Here is a 19855-nt window from a genome sequence, read left to right on the forward strand (position 1 = left end):
CAATATTATGAATATTCGATGTGATTTTTTTTTTTTTGAATGTGATGGAAATGTGAAGTTATCTTAACAAAGCACAGAGTCACACATTGTTATTTTTAACCTTTAAGGGGAGATGGAGCAAATAGCCCACCCGCTCAGAAGGAAATAACAATACTTCTTATTAAACATAATTGTTTCCATGGGACTGTAGGGCTGAGACTATAGAGACAATAAAGTTCCTAGCCAAAACGTCACTTCATCTTCTTGCTTTATAACCATCCATTGTACAGCTGTTTCACTCACAATGCGGGTGGCAGATCTCTATAATAGGGCTTTAGAATCTCTAAATTTGCTAATGAAAAGTATTTAATCCCTGCTCGCCAAGACAAGTCTTTAATTGGTAAGTCTGGTGGTGCTGCTGTGCTGCAAGCATTATGTAAGAAGCCAGGCTCTGTTCGCACGCATTCGGACACCATGGTTACCAGCAATGTTATGCATGAGGGTGGGGAGCACAAATCCTGAGCTTTCATCACCACCAGAGCTGACAGGATAATCAATGATTTGTATCCTTGCTCCAGAAGTAGGCTTCCATCTCCTCGATGAGGCAGTTACTAAAATACCAACACAGACCTTAGAAATAGAGAGGGTTCACTCCTAATTCAGGGGCTCATCATTACACATGCCATCTCCCAACTCCTCTCTGTTGCCTTATTCACACCATGGAAAGGAGACAGAATGTTTAGATCATGCTGGAGGTTAAAAACCTTGCCTGTGAAATGACAATTATCATGTGTTAGATTAGAAGGATTGTGAATTTCCAGCAGCAGGATGAATTGGAAGGTGCAAGTTTTCCACTGATCATTTTATGGAGGAAAACTGAGGAAATAGAGGCTCTGTAGACTTGAACATAATGTGGTTTCTTTCTGAGAGGTGGTGTGTGCATCTTGCACCTTCCATCCAGGGCAGTCTCTTTAGGCTGCCTTCTCTATTCAGTTCAGTAACAGCTCAACACCCAAGTCCTGAGACACATCTCCAGTTTTAATTTTTCTTCATTTCAGCCACCACATATAAATATCTCTTTACATTGTGTTTCAGGATAAGTATCAGTGAGGAGTAGGAGGACATGGAGAATGGAAGAGAGGTTTCTCTGCTCTAAATGCAAGAGTCTACTTTAGCGTGAGATGAATTGCCATTCCTCAAGTCTATGGACTAGATTTTTATTGATTATAAGGGAAGCCTGGACAGCTTAATCCAGATGGAGACGTTTACTTTATAGACATCTAAAAACAGGAGAGGTGAATCCCACCCCCTGTTTCTTCACTGCCAGAGAAATGTATTAATTCTTTACAAGTGACTCCGTCTCACTCTTTTTCTTTTAGACTTGGTACCTATTTAAATATCCTAAACAATGTGAAGCGGCTCTGCCAGGAAGGACTATGAGAGCAGTAGCATAGACTATTTAGCAGCTTTGTGAGAACAGGTCTCTCTTCAGAGCAAAATGTGAATTCAAGTTCCCACAGGTAGAAAACAGTCTGAACCGACACCTACTGCATCCTCCATGAACATCCAAATTAATAAATTAGTAGACACAGGAATCTCCAGATTTTACTGTTATCGAATAAAGTTTGCCACTGTTGCAATAATTGATTCATTTAATATTTATTTAACATTTATTTATTTATACCTTTTATTTAAAATTTACAGGTACTTACCCAAATATAAATGACCAGACAGTTAAGCCCAGCTTTACATAATCTTGATGAAATGTAAAAACAAGGTGATAAAAATACAATAGATTCAGAAAAGCTATGCTGGTTTAACTAACTAGGAACAATCAGCGTGCTATGTATAGAGATGCATAGATATAGATGCAGCTACATTCATTCCCTTACCAAAAACGATCAAGTGGAAAATAAGGCACGCTTACTCTTCTATCACACATAATATTTTCTTTTTTTCCTTCAGAGCTCAAGAGACTATTTCTGTGAATAAACTGGAAATGATAAAAAGTGCCTTTCACTCCCTGATTACTCTTTACTGACACTGCATCTAATATAAAAATAGCCCATAGCCATTATAAAATTCAACAAAGTGCAGATTTTTGACAGCAATCATTTCTGAATTTAGTAATATTTTCTTTTATTTACAGTCAGGAGTGAAACAAGGCAGAAAAAACCCCACCAGTCCCTTCTATAAAACACACAAGTTTCACTGCAAAAAAATTAAATGATACAGATTTGACACAGGAGCAGAAGACATGATAACAATATATGTGCATTTTTTGGGGATTGGGGGAAATGAAAGAATGAACTAATTGCATTTTTATCTTAAAAAGAAGTTAATAAATTACCATTTCAAAGTGGGATTTACATATTCCATCACTTTGCAAAGATTAGCTTTTTCTTTGATAGTTTTTTCTTTCTCATTTTATTATTCTGCCTTTTGGATGAGATACTCAAACAAAACAAAACAAAAAAATTCCAAAGCCCATTCCTTTGCAGTCATTAAAAGATCCTGTGGCACTTTCCACAAGAGCTAAAAGTGTTTTAAATGTCAGTGTCCTGGCAAAAGTCCAACTTGGGTAATTACATTCCATCCTGCCTCAAAGAAATCCTTTCCTCAAGCTATAATTTCATTTGGAGACATTGTTCCACACTTCTCTGCCTGGAAATGATGGCTGCGTGATCTCAGCTGACACATCGCAGAGAGGAAATAGTGGCATTTTAGTACAAGTGTTTTCTATAGACTCACTGTCATTCAGACTTCCACGCTGTGTACCCGAGTCCAATACCCATGTTACAAGCTGCCTGATCACAGTATGCACCTGGATGAAGCCCTCAATATGCTATATACAGTTGACTTCTATAGAAAATATACAGAATATTGCTCTATATTTCACAAAACAGCAACTGCAGGCATTTGTCATTTGCATTTTGCATTTGCAACCTTTCGTTTGCCACAGTTTGTAGCAAGAAAGTTAGAGGTAAATAGAGTTGACAGATTATATCACTAATTTCCTTTCTGATAAAACATTATAATGAATTATTCAGAAATGCAAATGGCCATAGATACTTCAGAGAGCAATATTTTCCTGTAAACACAAGTTACATCATGATACTATCGTTGATTTCTATGACAAGATCTGAGTCCTCTTCACATTGAGCATGATGAGAGATGTCCCAGTGTCCTTTCAGATTGTCACATGGAATTCAAGGTGGAGGTTATGTTTCTCTTCTGCATAATTTATTCTCTCATGGAGTGGGAACATCTTGTCTAATTGCAGACAATTAGAAGATCTACATCTAATCTAAAGAAGGTTTCAAGATCCACTCTGCCATCAATGGAGAAGAAGAGTCCCATAGGTAAACCAATCTTTCTTAAGATGGGTATCTAAGAATATAAATATACTGTCTAATCCTTGAAATTATAGATAAACTATGCAAGATGCTTGACTCCTCCTTGCTGATGTTGGGTGAGATGAGTTGTACTCAGAATGGAGAAAATCTGAACATGTATCAAAACAGGGTGTTAAAATGAAGACAAGACCCTGCTGTAGCACAGCATGAGTAAATGGTGCAAGCTGTCTCCCACCCTGAAGACAGAAAACTATGCAGAAGTACAGTCCTACCCTCTTCAAGCAGCTGAATCATAGAACATTTTTATGAGTCTTCTTAAGGGAAATAGTCTACTGATTCGGCAACAAAGCTTGTGCCCTCTGATGCCAAGATCCTTCAGATATCTCAGCAAAACACCTCTGGCTATGTCAACCCTCAACTTCCAGAGGTTTCAATATGGGACTGATATACTCACAGGCAAAGGGATTGAGCATCTAAAGCATCATATATAAATAGAAAGAAAGATGTACACAGTCTTCAACAGGTGCTACATCAGGACCTAACTCCTAGCTTCATGTCTTAAGAGGGACTTTTCCTTTTTCTGGATCGGACTATGGCAGGAGGATTAAATTCCAATTTTGCCAGTTTGGAAAGAGATTATGTCCTTGACTTGATGTCGTTATTTTCTTTCCCCCTAATTAAACAGAAAACTCAGCACAGGGGTAAGAATGAGAAAGACAGCAAGAGGAAGAGAGAAAAGAATTAAGGGGAAGCTGACCAGATAAGCCAAGTGGTTCAAGTCTTTTAATTTAGTATTTAAAAGCTTTTCTGTGAGTCTGCTTTGCAGAGATATGACTGTTAAAGAAATGGATTTTCATACTTCCAGCCAACCACAATATATGTACATATTTATACACACCCACAAGCGCACACACACAAATGTACAGAGAGGAGGAGGAGAAAAATTTATACTGAAAAAGATGTTAAAGTTGTATCAAAAGAATAAGAGGCAGAAAGAATCTTTTCTGAGAAAATCCATTTTATGAATCCATGACTAATCCCTACAGAACACACATACACACACATGCAGAGAAAGGTAAAGAATGAAAAAACATAGCTATACTTACAAAACATATTCAGCTCTTGGCATATATACTCAGGATTTCAGCTAACCCCTCCAGTTTGTAAATTGCCCATCCTTTTTTAAACACGCTTTTAAATAATGTATTTTACCACTCTTTTAGGAAAATAAATAAATGAACATCCAAACTCCACCAAAAACCAACACAGACATGCTGTGGAGAGAAGGTGAGAGAAGGTGAGAAGGTGAGACCAAGCTAGAGTGGGGAAAGAGCTCACTGTAGAGGTTTATAAGACATTCATGGTGCCATATGCAGCCTGAATCTAAATGCAGCCTTAAAACTTTCCTCCCACTCTTTGCAGAAAGCATCGTTGAAGGAAGAAGAGATGTGCTCAGGGGGCAAAAAGTGGGGAAGTGTCAGAAGAAAACAAATTGGGGGGTAATTAGTTGGCTGATATTCAGATGCTCAGACCACGAACGTGGCTGTTCTCCAAGGGAGCCCTGAGTTATTCGTCAGTCCCTCCAGCCCATGCTGAGGAGTCTCATGAAGGTCCTCCTTGTCATTAATACAGATTTCATTGATCAAAAACCAACCAGAGAATCAAATAACTTGAGTTGTAAGGGTTTTCTGGACATCTCTGATGCACCCTGTCATGTGAAGTAAGGCCAGTCTCAAAGTTGTATGCAGCTCACGTCCCTGCTTGGCGCATCTTGGTTCTATGAGAAGACCTAAATACAGGCAGGAGGGAATAATCTCTCCCTTTGCCTAAGGCACTGGGCTATTTAATGCACCTGGTTGGCTGTGACTTCTCCAGCAGAGATTTTAAACAAACACATACTTTAAACATCAGTGTGCATACACACAGACATAACTATATGTCCTCTGAGAACAGATGGACATGCGTGCACAAACAAATGAATAAATTAATGTGATACATATTCACTTGTCCTTATACACGTCGACAAAATAATTCCATTTTCCACAGTTTGGTTTTCTGTACAAAAGAAACACAGTACCCAGGTCAGAGAAAGGCTGTGGGGCTGGATGAAGTCCAGGGCCACCAAAACCCTGTGGGCTGATCAGACTCCCATTGGTATGTTGAGGAAGGCAGCGCTGAGCATGATGGGGCCATACAATGCCGTCACTGCAATTGCTCACACACATGGCAAAAGGTCTCTGCCCAATTTTTCACCATTTGCAAAATTCATTCAGCTGTGACCATGTTGCTCCTCCTCTGGGAAGGATAGGTCCCTAAATCCATATTTTGTCACCTCATCTAAAACAGCACAATTTCAAAAAGAACTGAAAAACAGAAAGTAAAAAAATACAGCACCTTCAGAAAAGAGACATGCCAAGATCTGGAAAATCTGGCTTTTTCAGACAGGTCTGAAAATGTAGGTCATCTATTGCTGGGCTTGGATGGCTTCCATCCCAGCCCTTTTCTGCTAACTTTTTAGCTAGCCCCTTTCTTTCTCCTTTTAGATCTTGCTTTTTCAAGCTCCACCCCGCCTCTTCCCAGCCAGCTGTGTATATGAAATGACTTTGGGACATGCTGGCAGGGAGTAGGTTTAAAAATAAACATGGTGATATTCACCAGGAAGACACTGCAGGCTGCAGGCTCCTTTCTGGGTGATAAAGATTTAATTATTGCATGCTGGCCCTCCTTACCATCTTCCCAGCTATAACAGGTGCCTGAGTTTCATCTTTCTTCCAGCTTTTTCTCAAGGTAATTAAATCTTTATCCTGGAGATACGTATATGAAAGTATGTGAGTCTCTTCCTGCTTTAAAGGGAGACATTTTTATTTTTTATTAACTCTACTAATCAGCAGAGGAATTATACATAAACTAAACTAGGGAGGCTACAGGGAATTCAAGGTTTTATCTGGTACTGTGTTTGCCTGTAAAATAATCCTATTCTGGGGAAACCTGCTATGGTTTTAATTTTAAGCATAGGTTGTGTTCATTTTGCAATCCTGATAGCTTTATTCCACCCAAACCTGGGATTTATTTCTAAATCTGAGCAAAAGGATTTTTCATGGGAGAGAAAGAGGCTGCAGCAATGAGGACAAAGTGCCGGCCCACAGCAGGATTTTTCCTCAGGCTCATTAAGTGACTTGGGGCATGACCCTCCATGGTGTATTTTATAATGGATCTCGAGTCACTTTGATCACAGTAAGATCAGATGCTCCTAAAGTCTCTCTGTACTGCCTATCACCAGACGTTGCACTACATGGTTTGTGAAGAAATACAGAATGTAAAACAATGCCACTAAGACATCTGGACTCCAGAAATGTGAATTTCACACGTAACACACTGAAGATAACAAAAGTGAATCTTTCTAGACTCTCTAATGGTGAATGGCTGGAAGAAAATTTGTTGGGAGATTCACGCTGAGAAGCTCAGGGCAAAGACTGAGGCTGGGATTTGGGTACTGTGTTACTGTAACCATGCACTGCCCTCTTAACATATGTGCATTGTTCATCCAAGGAATGGCTTGATATGGGATGTCATTGCAAAAGATACATGAACTTAAAGGGAGACAGAATATATGTATGAAAGAAAAATCAATTTCGAGCTAATAAATACATAACAGAATTCACACTCAATCCAGAAATTCCATGAGACAAGAATGAATATTCCCTCGGAGGAAACAGCATATGAGCTTGTGCTCTTCTGATGTTGTCAGAGACAAGAATGAGTTGAACTGATTTTACTCAATGTGTCCATTCTTGTGTAGCTATGCAAACTCTACTATTAATGGAAATAAGGCAACCCTGCATGAGAAAACAGAGGTGGGCTGATTTTTGACAGGTCATTAGGCGTACCTCCAACCCCAGTATTTTATCTTCATGCTTTGAAAATCCACGTTCAAATCTTTAAGGCATATGACAAATGAAGAAAAATAAGTCTTACTTCTCCCCTACTGTCCCATGCTTGGGAAAAGAAGTCATTGGTAAAAAAATCATTGACTTCATAGGCGACCAGCCTGGGTAGGTAAATTATGGGATTCAAAGGTTTCACACATAGAGCTGAGAAAGTTAATTTCTTTTCTGTACCAAGCCACCTATGGTTTCTTTCATGCCTGTCAGTAAGGTGCCATTTGTACTGGCTACTGAATTAAGACGAGGCTGCAGATCAATAAAGTTTCAAGGAAATATGTTCCATATTTTTCTTCTTCAACGTAGTTGTTACTGGGTCTGTAAACTCTAAGTTATAGAATCAGATCCTCAGCTGTTGTAAACTGGCTTATGTGGATTGTTACCACTTAGAGCTTCACTGAAATTTAGTTCAGCGGATGCACATTCAATATCGAGGTACCATATTGTACCACCATGATTTGCTTCAAGAGATGTTTCTGTGTGAAGTTTCTGGCAATTTCCTGAGACCCTCAGGGTAAGAGAATCTAGTTCTGCTATTGCAAGCCTATATCACCTGACTCCTGGCAGACATTTATCAAGCTCCATGAAGCCCCACTTTGGCTTCTTTTTGCCCCATTGTTCCTACTGAAAATCTGTTTCTGGAACATGAATGTGTTAATGATTAGGAACGTTCTTCTAATTGCCAACCTAAATTTATTCATGGGCAGTTTATTCCTCATTTGCTCTTCTACAAACATTGTCTCTGCACTTATTTTCTTACTATTACCCCTTCTTGACTTTGTATGTAGTTCAGACCTTGTAATGAACACTCCCTCTGTTATGCACATCAATTACGGAAACCTTCTCTGAGCAGGAGCTCCACTCTGAGCATGCAACTGGGACTTCAGTAGGTGCTTAGGCACTTTCTGAATTGGAGCTTTAAGTGGTGGGATTGTACCAATAAAGGTAAGAAATGTTCTCCACTAACTGTTTCACCCTGAAAGGGGAAAGAAAGTGAAATAAAGCAATTGGAGCTTGGGGAAAGGAAGGAAATACTGAATTTCTTGCTGCTTTTTCTTTCCACTTTCCCATAGTTTAACTGTGGTGCAAGTCACTGATTGCTGGAAGGTTAAATAACTTGAGATCTTCTATTCTTAACCTGTCTTCTGAAGCCGCTGCTACTGGCCCATATCAGAAAAGATACCAGACTAGATGAACTTTTGATCTAATCTAAGTGTGGCCATTTTTGTGTTATTCACTTGTATCAGCTGACACAGTTAAATCAAACATAAGGAAGTTATAATTCAATCCACAGCAGAGAAGGGATTTTATTTAAAAAAGAAATACTAATTAAAAAATCAGTTGGAAGTAAGTTGTCCACTTTTAAGGAAAAAAGAGGGTTTTTTTGTTTGATGCTATTTATGCTTCCCAAAAGAATCATAGTTCGTAGGCTTGGTCATAAATAGCACTCAGTTGAGACAATGTTTTATTACAGTGCAGGGAAAGTTGTCATTTTCACATGAGTTTTCCTCCAGAGGTGGCTGGAAAATAGAATTTCTGTCCTCTGGGAAATTTCAGCCTCTCAGAAAGCAGTTTTCATTTGTCAAAGAAAATTTCAAAATTTACCACATAGTGTAAATTGCCCATCAAAACTGATTCAACCATCAAACACTTTTAGTTTGTGAAGTAGAGTATTACAGCTAATCCAGAAAAAGAAATGATGTTAAACATAATTTTGAGACAAAATTAGAATGATTAAAATCATTTAGCAAAATGAGACAGCCTTTATGAAAATAAATAGTATTGGGTTTTGATCTGTTTTTACAGTTCAAAATTGCAGTATATCAACAAAAGTGCTTTTCTATGTAAGAAAAAATGCCTGATCAAAAACTTTTCAGAAGCTCTGTTTATACATATGGGGACCAAGAGACAAATATACATATGCCAAAATGGGATAACACTAGGGGTGGTCATTTACAGAGAGTTGCAGGATATTTTTAGCATTGGCTGGGTCCTCATCTATAAATTCACTTCAGGCACACCAGGGATGGTTGATGAACCTCACGTCTGGCAGTGGAGCATGCCCATGTTCTCATCATGCAGGGCCAGCTTTTTGCAGGGTGCACTGGCTACTCCACACCACATCATGCTTGACTTCAGGTCTCCCCTGAGTGCTTTGATGGAGCTCTTTTGTCTTAGGATCTATTAGCATATTTGATGTGGTTTTACTTTCAGTCCAGAGTGTGTAAAATAATTTAAGAATTGTGTTGTAGCACACCAAAGTCACATACTTCTAGTGTGAAACTGAAAGCATATGCCAGGCAGTCTGGCATGAACTGGTCCCAGGGCAATGCTGGGTGACTGTGACTGACTGTGTCCTACATCATCCTACACCATCCTCTCCCTGGTATAAGCCCCAGATGTTGCCTGCATCCCTACAGGACCTTTACTCAGCCTCTATCAGGGTCTCTGAGGTAGCACCCTCAGACAAATGTGTTTCATCTTCCAGCTGTACCATTGTGCAATAAATCATTATGTGAGGAATCCTTCCCAGATAAACCTTGGTAATCTTTTTTCTGCCTCTCTTTTTCTTTCACAAAACCTACACTGTATTTCTTTGCACATGAATCCAGCAAATTCCTGTGAGATGATAGTTAGCCCTGAATGTTTTTTTTTTTTTAACTTTTGGGGAGTTCACCTTTCTCCATAGTCTGTTCCTTAAATAGAGACTGAGCTGCTCAAGGCAAAAATGATTACTGGCCTGAGGAGCAATATTGCTGAATGGCAGAATAACAGAAGATAGCACTAGCCCTCCAGCACTGGCAGATGCTGATGGGAGAAGCATACACACAGCCTTCTCACCAATTAACACCTCCCTGACACACACTTGCAATGTCCCATTGTAAATAGTAAAATCTACCTTAATAAAACCTGGCAGACATTTAAGAAAGACATCAGCATTGTGATATTAAATCTGAGTTCTAAATCAAACCCAGAGCAAACATTTTACATCCAGCAAACAGCATGTGGAAAAACTTCAGGGAAGGTGACTTCTAGGCAACATTTCTATAATTTTTATCCTCTTTTCTGAGAGATCATCTTAAAGCTATGGACAAAATCATGACCTGCTTAGTTCACAGAAACCTGAGTTTTTGTGAGAGAAAAAAAGAAAAATCTCTAAATTGTTATTTCTCAACTCATTGTGCAACATGACTGCTAGTTCTGACATAATGAACAGGAGGAATATCATAATTTTTTGCCAACATCTGCAGAACACATGTGATCAAGCAGGTGGCAGGACTTCCTCAAGGTCATTAAATATGACCATCTCTTGCTTTTCTAGGTTCCTGCTTATCTCCTCTGAGACCATCTCTCATGTGTGTGTCCTCTTGTGGCTACACTCAACACTTCTCTTAGAGCAATGGCTAACCAATGTCTTCCCCTGGTTTGATTTTGGATACTCCTGATCCTACCAGTGGCAATTCACTGACTCTGAGCCAGTCCAACACTTCCTCTTTCTAAAATTTCTACTTTCATCTTTGCTTCAGTTATTTTAGGAGATAACCTGGTTTTTGGTCCTCTCTCATCCTCTGTGGCTGCTGCATGGGCTGGCACAGTGGATGTCAGTTTGGAAAAAGGCACTATTTTTCTCTTTCTTTTTCATTCTGGACTTTAAAATATTGGGCTTGGCTACCTTCCTCTCTTTGGGCCACCAATGAAAACCATCGGTTGAATTGGGATTATTCACCAACACACCAATCTGCGTTTTGGTATATCTCTTCCACTCATAAACTGTCAGCACAGAAAATGAGCCTTGGTACTGTTTTTGTCCAGAATCCTGTTTGAAATTCCCAAAACCTACTGAAAACCTGCTCCAAACACCACCCATTAGGGAACAAGCCTATTGTTAGCTGTTTATCAGGAGCTGACCTAGATATTTCACCCAGACATTTATGTTATCATTACTTTAATATCTTATGTATGGGAAAGTGACTAAGAGCTAAAAAGCAGTCTTTAAATGCAGAAGAAAAAAAACCCCAACAACCAACAGTCATTTTAACTCTCAGCAGTGGCCAGGCTGTGGCAGAGTGACAGTGATGCTGAAAGGTAATGATCCCTGCCACCAAAACCAGAGCAGGTATCAGTGGCGTTTCCTCAGGTGGCGTCAAGCATGGAGATTTCATTAGATCAGTTTTGCCACCCTCCTCTTTCAAGGGGAAGGTCTTCAGCTGTCACTTTGATGGCTCTGTCACAGTGTTTTTTCTTTTACAAGCCCTTTTCTTCTCTTGCACAGAAACATCCCATTCGTACAAGTGGTTCCTCAGCAGAAAGTGGAGGGAATGCAGCTCATTTCCCTTTGGTGTAAATGCTGGAAGCAGCTGGAAGGTGTGTGGTGAGAGGCACCGTAGGACTGCTGAACACTACCCCTGAATGTATCTTGGGGTATCAGCTCCAGGTGATGAGGACTTCTTACAGCACAGTCTGCAGAAGGATTCCTCATAATTCATGGCATTTCTGCCTATTTTCCACCTATTACATTATGCTGTTTCAGTCTGGCAGAACTAGTCCCAACTACAGTGTGGACGTGGTTCCCAAAAGTGAAGCTGTTGTTGCATTGGGGTTGTTGCAGTGCCTGAGAGGGAGGCTGCTCTCTGTTATGCACTGTGCATACAGGCATAGTGAAAGTAACTAGTAAGAAACAGTAACCCTATTTGGGTCTTAACAATTTAAGATCTTTTAAAAAAGACAAGAAGAAAATAACCTTATTGGTACTTATACAAAGTGAGGTATAACTCAAGGTATGAAGTAATTTGGGCAAGGTTACGCAGGCTTCTATGGCAGAACAAATCACACTCCTTGGTTTCCAACAGAACTATTCAATCACCAGATCATCACTTTCCACCTCCAACCTGCCTTGGAAGGTGATCTTCCAAGTCTTTGAAAGGTCAAAATTGATGAAAATGAAAATGGATCCATTTTCCATGCGTGTCCAACTAATGAGAGGCTGACCTAAGATATATTAACTTTTTTTAAGGAGTTTGGAGGGTAATACAGTAATCACCTCAGCCACACCTGCACTGCAAGCTACAAAGGCACTTTCTACACTGCGCCTTCCAACAGCAAGACATGCGAGTATGGGGGGGTGAGTCAAGGGGAAAAGGCAACCATGTCCAGCATTAGACAGAGGGCTGGAGCACCTCCCCTCTGAGGACAGGCTGAGAGAGTTGGGGGTGTTCAGCCTGGAGAAGAGAAGGCTCCAGGGAGACCTTATAGCAGCCTTCCAGTACTTAAAGGGGGCTACAGGAAAGGGACTCTTGATCAGGGAGCATAGTGATAGGACAACAGGTAATGTTTTTAAACTAAAAGAGGACAGATTTAAGAAGAATTTTTCTGTGGTAAAGGTGCTGAAACACTGGACCAGGTTGCCAAAGAGAGGTGGTCGATGCCCCATCCCATGGAAACATTCAATGCCAGGTTTCATGGGGCTCTGAGAAATGAGATCTAGTTGAAGATGTCCCTGCTCATTGCAGGGGGGTTGGACTAGATGACCTTTAAATGTTCCTTCTGACCCAATGCATTCTATGATTCTATGAAAAATGAGGATGAGATGCCACAGCTGGCCTGAGCCACCAGTCCTGGGAAGACTTACGGATAAGTGGGGGTAGCCCAGTTCCCTCTAACTCTCCTGGCAGATTCTAATTCAGTGCTTACAATCAAGCTGGTTAGAGTTGAAGCTACAGCTTAAAAATGCAATTCAGCAAGTGGAAGAGACAGATGAAATAACTAAACCTTAGCCATGCTGCACTGTAAAAACTGATTCTGCAGACCCCTGCTTTCCCAGGGGACTCAAGATGCTGCATGTAATTTCATGCACGTTTTAATATTGAAAGGGAAGCTTTCCTTCAAAGGTATGTGTATCAGAAACTTCAGCACTTTTGCCTATTTGGAGAGTGTTGAAAGTACTCGTTGGACTCACTCCTCAGTCAAAACCATTTCTGGTGAACTTTCTGGGGAAAAAGATTTTTTTCTGTCTCTAATTAACTTTCTGTCAACCACTAGCAAGGCAAAAGGATAAGTACATTCTTTTTCACCATAGATAAGGCTGAAAAACTGAGAACACAGCTTCTGCTGACAGGCATTAGGCACTATTAGACTGATCTATCAGCCTGAGTGATGATGGCCCCATGGAAGCAGTGAACACATCACCACTTAAAGAATTTAAAACTGATCTGGACATAACACAGGGAATATTCTGGCAGAAACAAACCTAACCTCAACTGAGGAGTAAAATAGATGATCTAGTGATGTTGCTGTGGGGGTGTTTTGCTTTGGGGTGTTTTTTATTTCCTTTTTAGGGGTGTTCTTCTGTGTGTCTCTAAATGTCAGGAACCACATCAAGAGAAGTAATGAGCTTCTGCACCTTTCACAGAAAGACAGTGAGCACCATGAATTTGTAACAGGTCCAGGAGCTAAGGAAACCCTCCAACATGGGGTTAACTTCAAGCATGTCAGACATCCTAGTGGAGGATATTTTAATACCAGATTTAATTGAGTATGTCACAGAACATTTACTAAAGAAACTGAGAAGAACAGACAGATTAATCACTTTGATGATATTTGGGGCCAGTTTTCAAAACACACTTTAATATGTAAAAGCCCTGCATGCACACTTTCACAGCATTAACATCTTCACATCATGTCATTCCCAGCAAAAAAACATCACCTGCAATGCAACTGGGATGCAAATTTTGGATTTAGCCTAGATAAAAAAGAGACAGATACACAGGAGTAATTGACACTAGTGCCTGAAAACACTATAGGCAAGAACAGCTACCAGGAGCACTGTATTTCTCAAGAATATTCTGATTATTTTAAATGGAGTCCTAGAAAAACAATTGCCCCAAATTTAGCTGTAACAGGATAAACTTCCCAGTCTCATTTTGTTGAGCTCTATATTATTGTCTGAAAGAAGGGAAAATGAAGCAGGCAAAAGTGTTTATCTGGTGAGCAGTTTTGCTTATGAAGACAGGCTTGAGGGCATCTCAATACAACCCTGTGTAACATGACAGATGCTATGAAGGCAAGAAGGCTTTTCTCTCTAATATTCACAGGTTTCTTTTGCTCATCATAAAATGGTGTGGTTGAAAGGGATCTTAAGGATATCTGGTTCCAATCCCCCTGCCATGGGCAGGGACACCTTCCACTAGACCAGGTTGCTCAAAGCCCCATCCAGCCTGGCCTTGAACCCTTCCAGGGAGGGAGCAGCCACAGCTTCTCCGGGCAACCTTCACAGTGACTAATTTCTTCCCTATATCTAACCTAAATCTACCCCCTGTCAGTTTAAGACTGCTATCCCTTGTCCTATCACTACATGCCCTTGTAAAAAGTAACTCTTCAGCTTTCTTGTAGGCCTCTTTTAAGTACTAGAAGGATATGATAAAGTCTTCCTGGAACTTTTTCTTCTCCAGGATGAACAACCCCAACTCTCCCAGCCTGTCCTCACAAGGGAAGTGCTCAAGCCCCCTGATGATCTTCGTGACCTTCTCTGAACCTGTTCGAGCAGATCCATGTCCTTCTTATGTTGGGGGTCCCAGAGCTGGACACAGTACTCTGGGTGGAGTCTCACAAGAGTGGAGTAGAGCGGGAGAATCACCTCTCTTGACCTGCTGGCCACACTTCTCTTGATGCAGCCCGGGATATGGTTGCCTTTCTGGGCTGCAAGGGCATATTGCTGGCTTATGTTGAGCTTGTGGTCAACCAACACCCCAAAGTCCTTCTCCACAGGGCCGCTCCCAATTTACTCTGACGTGTTTAAGAGTCAGGTTGACATAGCACTTAGGGATATGATGTGGTTGAGAACAGTCCATGTTAGGTTAATGGTTGGACTGGATGACTTTCAAGGTCTTTTCCAACCTAGATGATTCTATGATTCTACCCATAGCCCAGCCTGTATTTGTGCTTGGGATTGCCCTGACCCATGTGCAGGACCTTGCATTTGGCCTTGCTGAACTTCATGATGTTTGCACGAACCCACCTCCCAAGCCTGTCCAGGTCCCTCTGGATGGCACATCCCTTCCCTCCAACATGTCAACAGCACCACACAGCTTGGTGTCATCAGCAAACTTGCTGAGGGTGCACTCGATCCCACTGTCCCTACAGCCAGCAAAGATGCTAAATAGTGCCAGTCCCAATACCGACCGACCCCTGAGGAGCATCATTCATTACTGCTCTCCACTTGGACATCGAGCCATTGACAGCAACTCTTTGCTTGCGACCATCCAGACAATTCCTTATTCACTGAGTGGTCCATCCCTCAAATCCATGTTTCTTCAATTTAGAGACAAGGATGTCATGCAGGACAGTGTCATATGCTTTGCAGAACTCGAGGTAGATGACATCAGTCACTCTTTCCTTATCCACCAAGGCTGTAACCCCATTGTAGAAGGACACCAAATTTGTCAGGCATGATTTGCCCTTAGCAAAGTCATGCTGGCTGTCACCAATCACCTCCTTATTTCCCATGTGTTTTAACATAGTTTCCAGGAGGACTCACTCCATGATCTTGACAAGCACAGAGGTGAGACTGACTGGCCTTTAGGTCCCTGGGTCTTGCTTTCTTCCCTTTTTAAAAACTGGGGTTATGCTTCCCCTTTTCCAGTCAGTGGGAACTTCGCCAGACTACTACAACTTCTCAAACATGGTAGATAGTGGCATAGCCACTTCATCTGCCTGTTCCCTCAGGACCCGTTGATGTACCTGTGGATGCCAACAGCAAGTTCTGGGTCAAGTGCACAAGACCTTTTAGTTATTTTAAAGAAGCTGGTGGAAAGAACAAACTTCTAGTACCCTCATTTTGAAATGAATCCTACCATAGGTGTACAATATGGCACAAAATTACTTCCGTGCAGATTTTAGTCCCTTCTGGACATGATTTACAAACATAGACACAGCTCTCTGGAGCCACTGGAAGTGCTCAAGATTATATTTCCTAATTCACCTTCCACTGGTGCTCCAGAAAGATTTTTCTCCTTTATATCCTCTGCCCTACCTGCCAGCCCTGCAGAGATGTCTCAAACACCCCAACATGACTCAAACTAAATGCTGATTTTCAGACAGATGATTAAAGCTCCACAAGGAAGTGTTGGTAGGTCCTACTTTATGAGGGCCTTGTGAGTAGGAGGCACTGAGACTCCTATATGGAGAACCATAAAAACATCCATCAGAGCCAAATTCCCACCTTCTTCTCTGGACTGTGTGTCAATAGTAACACCTGAAAGGATCACAACTCAGATGCTATGTACAGCGGCAAAGGTGAATTCTTACCCACATCTATTATCCAGCTAATTAAGAGACACTGTGCTTCTTGCGTGCTCAGCAGTTAAAGAAAATTGATCATTCCACCTCCTCTGTTAACAGTAAGATATAAAATGCAAAAGCAAAGCATCTCTTACATGGCACTGGGGGAAACTCCATTCACTTCAGCAGTGCTTCTGGCAGTGGTTCCTGGTCCTGAGCTCACAGACTGAGGCTGTTCCATATGTCAGAGAGGGGAGTCCATATATCGATAGTTTCCATTTATCCACTTTCTGCCCATGCTTTTGTCAGCACTAAAGCAATGAAGGATTACTCAGCAAAAAGCTGATTTTTCTCAAAGAAGAGATACTGTTGGAACTGCCACAGACAAAAAAAAAAAAAAAAAAAAAAAAAAACACACAACAAACAAAAACACACCCAAAAGGTAGTACTTCTTGATGTATTTGGTGGGTGCAGGACACAATTACATGGTAATTTAACCTTGTAAAGGCAACAGTCTCTCCTCTGAACTGGAAGGCAGCAGCTTTCCTCTAAGCCTTTCCACAGTGGTGCTGCCTGGGAGGTGATCTTTGCCAATATCCCCTTTTGCCTGTGCTCCTCCGTATATTGACTTGAAAGCATAGATAGCATTTAGAAAGCAAAGTATCCGTAACTACTCAGAAGGTCCTTAGAGTTCCTGCATAGCTTCTTTTTACAAAAATAGCTTAGGCTTTTTCATGCCCTCAAGGGGGTCTAAATTTTTGTCCTGTCCTTTGCCATCTCCTAAGAGCAACATATCATATCAACTTGAAGGAAATTAAGGGGTGGTGGAAAGGAACATCTTAAATACTCTTTCCTTTTACTTGCTCTGACATCGTGAGAGAGTGTCTGATTCTGCTCAGTTAGCATATAATTTACCTTTATCACTGAAAGAAGCTGTGAGTGTAGATCCACACCTGACTAACTCTCATATTAAAAGACCTGTGTCAGCTCCAGTCAAAATCATGCAGCATCTGTATTTAAAGACAGATAATAACAAGATTATAAATCTATGGAAAATAAATACCATCAATTTACTGTGAGTTTATAATGTGAGAAAAATAGTAGAACTTAATCTACAATATGTGTTTAAATAGCATCATCACAGCCTCTATTAAAGACAGAATCCTGGGCTAAACGGACCACTGGTATCACCCCATAGGATTTTTTTCACTTCTCACACCTAACTGCTATAAGACATTTCATTGTAACATTTGAATAATAAAGTGGGAAATTCAGAAGGCAACATGGCACAGATCAGATGGAGCAATTATTGGTCAACAGATAGTTCGTATATTGCAATTATAATGTAAAACTATTTTTAGCACGGTATGCTTCTAGTGGAGTCTTAAAGACTGTCTTTTGTGCTCATTGTGCAGTGACCTGGAAGAAATCCTTACTGATAAGGCTGTCAGAGGACCCATGAAGAGGAAAGGATGAATAATGTAGACTCTCCCTAGGGAAGATGTGACTCTGAAAAAGATTTGTCCCTACCTCAGCCAGGCTGAGGAAATAGTAACAGGGTCTAACCCTTGCCTGACTTTTCCTTCAAAGATGGATATTTCAGACCACGGATTATGTCACCAAACAGCTACAACACATTCAGAGTTTCTACCCCCTCTTCAAACAAACACAAGTGTGATAGCTAAAAGGGCAAAGGGTTCCTTGAGTGCTCGAAGGGGTGTTTTTGTGGTTAGAAAAGGTCTATAATCTATGAACTTTTACTTATTGTGGCTACAACTGGAAAATCTTTTCCATTTACTAATATTTATGCTTCAAGACTATTGCCCAGTTGAAGCAACCTAAAATATTCTATGATTCTGCCTTTGAAACAAAATAGAATTCAATGAAGAGCTTTATCTCTTTATTTTGTCAAGACAAGCTCAAGGAATGGCATAACAGGGCCATGCAAAAATTCAGATGGGGTCAAAAGTTATAATAGTAATACTGTCTTTTTCAAAAAGGATAATACAACAGGATCCAGTGACTGAAAATGTAGAAAAGGCCAATATGACCTTAAAGTAATTGGCCACTGGAACAACATACCAAATGCTCTCACTGTTAGATATCTTCATCTCTAAATCTGTTTATTGGTATGTTGTGGCTTGGGTTTTTGTTTGGTTGGGATTTTTTCCCCTAAAGAGTGTATCACAGAATCACAGAATCATCTAGATTGGAAAAGACCTTGTAGATCATCCAGTCCAACCATGAACCTCACATTGACCATTCTCAACTCCACCAGATCCCTCAGCGCTGGGTCAACCTGACTCTTCAATCCCTCCAGGGATGGGGACTCCCCCCCTGCCCTGGGCAGCCCATTCCAACGCCCAACAACCCCTTCTGCAAAGAAATACTTCCTAATATCCAGTCTAGAATAAATTTATCTTGCTACAGGCAAAATTAACATACTTGAATCAGCGTTAAGTCCAGGGAAGTCATGCGTTATGGAGGTGGTCAGAAAGATAGTCACAGAAACTCCTTCTGGCTTTTAAATAAAGTTGTTTTCTAATTCTCTTCTCAGCAGCTGCACCTCAAAGCACTCTGTGAAGGAGGTTGGTTGTGTTAGAAATGGGGACATGCAGAGGAAAGTAGTTTGTTCCACAGCACTCAGGAATCCAGCAGCAAAACTGGGTATGTGCCCTCATGTTGTGCATCTTGAATGGTGTTACGGAGGCTTCCAAATAAGCAACCCACCACCAATTTAAAAAAATAAATAGATTTATTTTTTCCATAAAACCACCAGTCAGCTCTCCGTAGATTACAGATCCGGATGTCCACAAGAGGAGAACAGAATAACTTTCTGGGGTTTGACAGTAACCCGAAATACTTTACAAAGCCCCACTCCCCGGGGGTTTAACGACAACCCCAAACGAAAACTTCACTTCCTAGGGTTTAACGGGAACCCGAAACGTAAAACAAAGCCTCACACCCCAGGGGTTTAACGACAACCCCAAACGAAAACTTCACTTCGTGGGTTTAACGAGAACCCAAAACGAAAAACAAAGCTTCACAGCCTAGGGTTTAACGACAACCCAAAACGCTCTATCACTCACCTAGAAAGTGAGGGCTCTCAACCTCGAGGACCTGCTCAGGGCAGCGTCCCGACCCAAAGTACCTCGAGGAGTTTCCTTGGGCAGCGTCCTGACCCAAGGGGAGAGTCCTCTGACCGCAGCGTGCAGCTCCAGGGGACGAGCTCAAAATGGCTCCCCCAGGGGACTCCATTTATACCCAGGCCGAATCTGACCTGTAGTCAATAGCGGCTCCCAT

At 41.0% G+C, this 19855-nt stretch overlaps 1 long non-coding RNA gene across 1 annotated transcript; it reads right to left on the bottom strand.

Annotated features, from left to right (window-relative positions):
* Positions 1 to 16714: 16714 nt before the first annotated feature.
* LOC141932594 (uncharacterized) lies at positions 16715 to 19146 on the bottom strand. Its single transcript, XR_012625862.1, has 3 exons — positions 18998 to 19146; positions 17468 to 17562; positions 16715 to 16863 (listed from the first exon to the last, which is right to left on the bottom strand). It is a non-coding gene; the product is annotated as an uncharacterized LOC141932594 (long non-coding RNA).
* Between the last annotated feature and the right edge of the window lie 709 nt (positions 19147 to 19855).

The sequence above is a fragment of the Strix aluco genome, chromosome 1, assembly GCF_031877795.1.
Source record: "Strix aluco isolate bStrAlu1 chromosome 1, bStrAlu1.hap1, whole genome shotgun sequence".
Taxonomy (NCBI): domain Eukaryota; kingdom Metazoa; phylum Chordata; class Aves; order Strigiformes; family Strigidae; genus Strix; species Strix aluco.